Source organism: Humulus lupulus, chromosome 2 (assembly GCF_963169125.1).
Source record: "Humulus lupulus chromosome 2, drHumLupu1.1, whole genome shotgun sequence".
NCBI lineage: Eukaryota > Viridiplantae > Streptophyta > Magnoliopsida > Rosales > Cannabaceae > Humulus > Humulus lupulus.
Genome location: NC_084794.1, coordinates 14,459,822 through 14,467,526, shown reverse-complemented (window position 1 = coordinate 14,467,526; position 7,705 = coordinate 14,459,822). Strand labels below are relative to the sequence as shown.

The window sequence follows — 7,705 nt, the reverse complement described above, 5'->3', positions numbered from 1 at the left end:
CCCATTGACTATCAGAAATAGGGTAAATGATACCTACGTCTAACAATTATATGACCTATTCTCTAACTACTTCTTTCATATTTGAATTTAACCTTCTTTGACATTCCCGAGAGGTTTTAGCATTCTCTTCTAGATGGATTCTATGCATACATATGGATGGGCTAATTCCTTTAATGTCTCCAATGGTCCAACCTATGGCTTCTTTATGTTTTCTAAGGACATCTAACAATTTATCTTCTTGTTCTTTATCTAAAGCGGATGCTATGATAACAGGCAAGGTTTCAGATTCTCCTAGAAAAGCATATTTTAAATTTTCTGGTAAAGGTTTAAAGTCTAACTTTGGAGACTCAGACATTGAATTGAACATGATCTAAGGGTGAAAAAGGCTCATTTTTGGTTTCATTTAAGGGTATAGACTCTAGCAAAGAATTCACATCATCATGCAAGTTTATACCAAATTATTTTTCACAAAAATCAAGTAAGTCATTTCCATCGTCTTCACAAATACTATCTATCATGTTAACTTCATGCACTTCCTCACACTCAACAGATTTAACAACATTAAATACATTCAATTCAACAGTCATATTTCCAAAAGATAATTTCAAAACACCATTATGACAATTTATGATTGCATTAGATGTAGCTAAGAATGGTCTACCTAAAATGATAGGAATTTGAGCATGCATATTTTCCACAGGTTGAGTATCAAAAACAATGAAGTCAGCAGGAAAATAAAATTTATCAACTTTTATCAAAACATCCTCTATAATGCCTCTAGGAATTTTCACAGAACGATCAGCTAATTGAAGAGTTATAGAGGTAGGTTTTAGCTCACCAAGACCAAGTTTCTTATAAACAGAATAAGACAATAAATTCACACTAGCACCCAAATCAAGTAAAACTTTGTTAATAAAATGATCACCAATAATGCATGAAATTGTGGGACACCCAGGATCTTTATATTTAACAAGACTCTTATATTGAATAATGGAACTAGCTTGTTCAGTTAAAAACGCCTTTTTAGGAACATTAGTGTTTCTTTTAACAGTACAAAGATCTTTTAAAAATTTAGAGTAGGCAGGAATTTGTTTAATGGCATCTAAGAAAGGGATATTGATACTAACTTGTTTAAAAACTTCTAAGATGTCATTATATTGGCCGCCTTTTTTAATTGGAAGTAATCTTTGTGGGAATGGGGCTTTTGGATGGATTGGAATTTCTTTGTTTGATGAGTCATTAAGATTAGAACTAGAAGGATGACTCTTTTCTTTTTCTTTTTCGTTTTCAACCTCGGGTATGTAATCAGGTTTGACAATGTTCTTTCCGGACCTAAGAGTTGAAATTGATTTGACTTCTCCATTATGACTAGACTTTCCTATCTCATATTGACCTTTTGGATTAGGGATAGGTTGACTAGGGAATGTTCCTTTTTCTCTATCAGCTAAAGCAGTGGCAAGTTTTCCTACTTGTGTCTCGAGTTTGGTAATTGATTGAGATTGATTTTGTAGGATTTGTTGAGTGGATTGCATAAATTGTTGTAAAGTATTTTCTAAGGAATGTTTTCTTTGTTGCGGATATGGTTGATTTTGTGGGGCATGAGCTTAGTTTTGTGTGTTGTATTGGTGCCCTTGATTCATTTGGGGTTGGTTTTGTCTCCATGAAAAGTTCGGATGATTTCTCCAATTTGGATTGTAGGTGGATGAAAATGGGCTATCATTTGGTTTCCCATAAGCATGAAGTGCATTGGCCTCCTCAAAAAAGGATTCTTGGTAGGAAAGACATGATTGTGCATTATGGCACGGACTAGAACATATAGAACAAACATCTTTTCTTGGTTGTATTGGAGAGTTTATAGTTTGGCTTATGGCTAAAGCTTCTACTTTTCTCGCTAATTTATCTAAAGATGTTCTTAAGTCTACTTCTTCTTTTACTTCATACCTTCCTCCTCTTTTTGGTGAATTAGTTGACCTAGACCTAGGATCAAAATAATTCTATTGTTGTGAATTAACTGATAAATCTTCAAGGGCGTCCCACACCTCTTGTCCTTGAAATTTTAAAATTTTTCCAGTATGCATAGATTGAATCATTTGACGATTAGAGGGAGTCAAACCATCATAAAAATATTTTACAAGTCTCCATTTTTCAAAACCATGATGAGGACATTTTAATAATAAATCTTTAAATATTTCCCAATATTCATAAAACTCTTCATTATCTTTTTGAAAAAACTCGGAGATTTCTCTCCTTAGACTATCAGTTTTAGACATAGGAAAAAATTTCAGTAAGAATTTATTATAAAGTTGATCCCATGTAGTTATAGACCCCGTGGGAAGGGAATTTAACCAAGCTTTTGATTTGTCTTTTAATGAAAAAGGAAACAATCTTAGTTTGACCGACTCATCAGAAATTTTTTGAAATTTAAATGTTGAGCAAATTTCTAAGACATATTTGACATGCATGTAAGGATCCTCTCTATCTAACCCATATGGACTTTAATTAATTTAAATTGATTATTTTAATAAACTCACTTTGGCTATAAATATGGACTTTCAAGACCATTTTAGGGTGCTTAATTTTTGGGTTACTATCTTCTTTTCCCCCATTTTCTCTCTACCATTCTATCTTCCATTTTGGGTTTTTCAAGAGCATTTTGCAAGTATGTATGTCATTTATTTTGTAATTTCTACTCTAGTTATGTGCTTCTAATCTTTTTCATAGGATTATTAAGATCATGATGAAGCAACTTGTAACTAGGTAATATTTATGTTGTATGTTGATTTCCCTTGTAATGCAACAAAGTTTATGGATTTTTCTTCTTCATATATTTCTTTCATCTTAAATATCTTGTATTTTAGATTGTTAGAACATATTTACACTTTGTTCTTCATTAGTGCCTAAACATAATATTATTTGTGTAAGATGTGTCATTAAATTGTACACATCCATGCTTAGAACAAAAATATTATGTTTTGCCTTATAAATAATGTTCATTGATTTATTTGTTATTTCATTAGATTGATTTACACTAAATGCTTTGAAATTATAATTTTGAAAAGTGAAGAAAAATCCTATCTTTTTATAAGAAATTTGTGCTTAAAATTATAAATCTTTTTGGAAAATGATAGTTTGAATTATTTTAACTATCACTAAAACTTGAGAATCAACATACTAATAAATATTATTAAACTTACACTTTGTGGATTCTAGTATCTTAATAATCTTTTCTTTTAACACTTATTTTCAAATTATTATTGGTTTATTTTTATTCTCTTAAATAGCTTTATTTTTCAATCTTTTATTTTATGTTCATAATATTAAAACTCATCAATCTTTGGAGCTCGGTTAGAATTTATTGCTTTTGATTTAAAATAGTTTTCTTTTTTATTTTAGACAACTCTTTTGGGTTCGATCTCATGCTTACACGAACATTATATTCCATATACGATTCGTGCGCTTGAGGACTAGCAAAAAGTTGATGAACCCAAAATGGGTATGTTTTAAATATTTATAAATCGCAAGTGCACGAATCGTTCATATAGAATAGTGATCGTGTAAGCAAGGATGTCGAACCCAAAGGAGTTGTCTAAAATCGAAAAGAAAACTATTTTAAACCAAAATTAATAAATTATAACCTAGCTCCAAAGATTGATGAAAATTTGCAACAATAAAAATAAAATAAAAGACAATAATAAAGAAATTAAAGACAATAAATTAAAAGTAGAAATCAAGATAGTAAAATAAAGATTATTAAGATAATAGAATCCACAAAATATAAGTTCAATAATATTTATAAGTACATTGATTCCCAAGTTTTAGTGATAGTTAAAATAAATCAAACTATCATTTTCCAAATAGATTTATAATTTTAAGCACAAATTACTTCTAAAAAAATAAGATTTTTCTTCACTTTTCAAAAAGTTATAATTTCAAAGCATTTAGTGTAAATCAATCTAATGAAATAACAAATAAATCAATGAACATTATTTATAAGGAAAAACATAATATTTTTGTTCTAAGCATGGATGTGTACAATTTAATGACACATCTTACACAAAGAATATTATGTTTTTGCACTAATGAAGAACAAAGTGTAAATATGTGCTAACAATCCAAAATACATGATATTTAAGATGAAAGAAGATATTTGAACAAGAAAAATCCATAAACTTTGTTGCACAAAATGAGAAATCAATATACAAAATAAATACTATCTAGTTACATATTGTTTCATCATCACCTTAATAATCTTAAAAAGATTAGAAACACAACTATAATAGCAAATACAAACTAAAAATTACAAACATAAATAGGAAAATTTGGAGGAGAAACCCCCAAAATTTTCCTCTAAAAATACATAGAAAGTAACCAAAAAAAAGAAAAAGATGAAGAGAATTGAGAGGTTTTGAATGTGTAGAAATTATGGTATATATCCTCTCCCTAAAAATGGACACAAAATCCTTTATTTATAGCCAAAAAAAGTGTTTAAAATAATCAATTTAAATTAATTAAATTGATTAAATTAAATTTGAAATGTGAATAATATGACATATAAGGGTAAATTTGTAGGAGTGATGATGAGTTTGGGTAAAAATGTGTAGAAAGTGGGGTAAAAATGTGGTATTTTTTGCAAAGGGAACAATGGTACAAAAGTAAGCCTTTATTGGGCTCAAGGAAAAAAATGGCATGCATGGGGTGGCTGCTTTGTGGCAGGGAAGCAAGCTGAGGTGGCTGGGTGAGAGAATGGCAGGCCTTCGGATTGGGCTTGGAAGAGGTCTTCGGTGGCAGCTGGATGGAGGCTTGCTGCTGGGTCATGTGGAAAGAAGCTGGGGCATTGATGAAGGCAATAGGTGGAGTCTTTGGCTGGAAGAGAAATGGCCAGGCGGGCTGGGCTTGCTTCGGAAGGGGATGGTTGGGCCTGTACGGCTGGGAGGTTACTGAGCGTGGGTGAGGAGAGCAGGGCCAGGTGGGTGCAACTGGAGTGGGCCGGGCCTCGGCTGGGAGAAAGGTTGGGCCGAACTGAAAGGCGTGGGCCTGGGCTGGACGACAAAGGGCTGTCTTGTTGTTGGGCCTTTGAGAAAATGCCACATCTTTACTTTCTTTTCCTTGAAATACCATTTTTTTTCTTCATTATTCTTGCCTTTCAAGAGCAAAAATACACCAAAATTCCTAACAAAATAAACATAAATTAAATTAAAATTAAATATTTTTAATTATCCAATAAATCATATTAATTCATTGAAAATATTAATTAAAATTTAATTTAATTTAACATTTAGTTTCAATAAAACACACATTTTTTTACTTTTCACTAAACACATAATTTAAATAATTAAACTACAATAAAATAACTATAAAAACACACAAAAACATACAAAATCATGATAAGACTAATAAATTCAAAATTACTTAAAAACTTAATAAATCAATTACATACTCAAGAATTAAGCAACAATTAGCACATAAAAAGTGGTAAAATAACTTTATTTTGTAGAGTTATCACATAACATATAAAAACATACTATAGCATAATCACATAAGCATATAATACTATCCTATTTTCTTTACCAAATACCGGGATGTGAGAACAAGGGCGGGATTTTGGAACACTCCTAAAAACCATTAATGAGAAAGGTTAGTATTCTAAAAGAAATAGATGAAAAGGAATGAACTAAACCATCGAGAAGGTACTTACCGACAAGAAACCTCAAGTTCAAAGAACTTAGATGCCTAACCACGAATGAAAACAGCAAGTTAGGAATTGAATAGAGAAAAACTATAAAAACTAATGAAACAATACAGAAAGGAACTAGAATTAGGAATACCTTGAATGCACTATAACCGAACTACACCTCGATATCGGAATACACACTATTATCCTTACTTCCCAAGTGTTTAACACTCTAAAGTAAACCTAGCAGCTTGAAGGCTCTGAACTCAGCTTGAAGAATGAAAGAAATGGCTGGGTACTAGGTCTAATTTATAGAGTTCAAGAATGAAAAGATCTTCTTTTAGCTTGAATAAAAATAATGACTTTTAATTGAAAATCATTTGAATATTCGTTCAGCAGAGGTTTAAGACTTGATCAAAAAGATTCTAGACTTATCAAGAGGTTATGGAATAAAATGAGCTCGGTTTCAAAATTATTCAAAAATCATGCCCTAGAGCCGATATATCACCCATGCTAGGCGATATATCTCCTGGGCTGATATTCCCGAGGCTCATCGAAGTGGTCATGCGAAGTTACGTGTTTTTCGTATCCCTGTGTGGCGATATATCGCCCCCTTGAGCTGTGATATATCGGCATACGGTGAAATATTATACACGTAATTGCACTTTTTCAGCCTAATTTGAATTGATTAAACAACTTTGACTGAGTCCTATAACGATTTCAAAGCTTCTGGCAAACTCTGGGGTTTTCAAATATTACTCTTAATAAACTATTCCTCAAAAATACTTAATTTCTCAATAAATATGCACATGACAAGTGTCATTATCTTATTGGGTCTATCTAAACCTTATAGTATAATAAATATCATCTTCATAATCGGCTATATTAATCAAACCTTATGTTATAATTAATATTCTTAAACTATATGTTAAACTTACAAAATCTACAAGTGATGCTACGAGTGTCCAACTGAGTCCCGGCTTGAACCAAAATCCAAAGTAATAAACATACTACAACTATTATTAGCTATTACTACTACTACTACTACTACTACTACTATCTAACTAGCTAAGTAAAGTTCTTGGACTCTACATTATAATAATGGATAACGTATTTATGGTTTGGAATATACGTTTTATGAATTCAAGAGTTCAATTCCGAGTCTATAGTGGAGTCACGATGAATTAATAAGGTGGTGAAATTATTCGTAAATAAATTCACGGTAACTTATTAGAGCTTGATTTCATGGATCCATGGTCTTCACATCACCTTTGAGTAAATCATCTAGAATGTCTCAATTAATTGATTTAATTATCAATTAAGATTTTTAAAGTTGACTTGGTCAATTTTGGAAAATTTACAGAGATGTGAGATTTAGAGAATAAAAGATAATTTTTTGGTAAATTTATTAATATTGATAAATTGGTGTCAATAAAATAAATAATATTAAATCAAGTTTCAAATTAACATAGTTAATTTGAATAAGGATTTAATTAATTAATTAAAAAATAAGTAAATAAAATGTTTTGAATTTGGGTCCAATTGGGATTTAAATTCAAAACAAAGAGATCGGGCCCAAATCCATTTATGGCAGCCCAAGGCTTTTATTGTTTGTTAATTATTTTTAATTAATTTAAATTTAAATTAATAAATAAAGCTCATTAAGTTGCCTATATAAGGAATATGATATCTAGGGTTTTCAGGGGGGAGTCAATTTCAGTTGATTCATTGAGTAAGTAAAAACCTAGACAGTCTAGCATTTCTTGGCCAATCTCCCTTCTTCTTCTCTTCTAGATCTCTATCTCATGTGTTGAGAACCAACCCACACTAGTTCTAGGTTGATTAAAGACTTGGTGAGGAAGGCTGTGTTACCGATCTAGTTTAATCTCTTGATAATACTCTACTACAAAAATGAATCAAGGGTTAGAGAGATTGAAGGAAGGAGTTGTTCCAGTTCCGCTGCGTAATGTTAGTTTTTACTTTACTCAATATTTATATCAATTTCATATGAGCATGTTCTAGGAATTTACATGT

General features: G+C 30.9%; 1 non-coding gene across 1 annotated transcript; it reads left to right on the top strand.

Annotated features, from left to right (window-relative positions):
- Positions 1 to 2,148: 2,148 nt before the first annotated feature.
- On the top strand, positions 2,149 to 2,255 carry LOC133820593 (small nucleolar RNA R71). The gene has a single exon (XR_009886999.1). It is a non-coding gene; the product is annotated as a small nucleolar RNA R71 (small nucleolar RNA).
- The last annotated feature ends 5,450 nt before the right edge of the window (positions 2,256 to 7,705 follow it).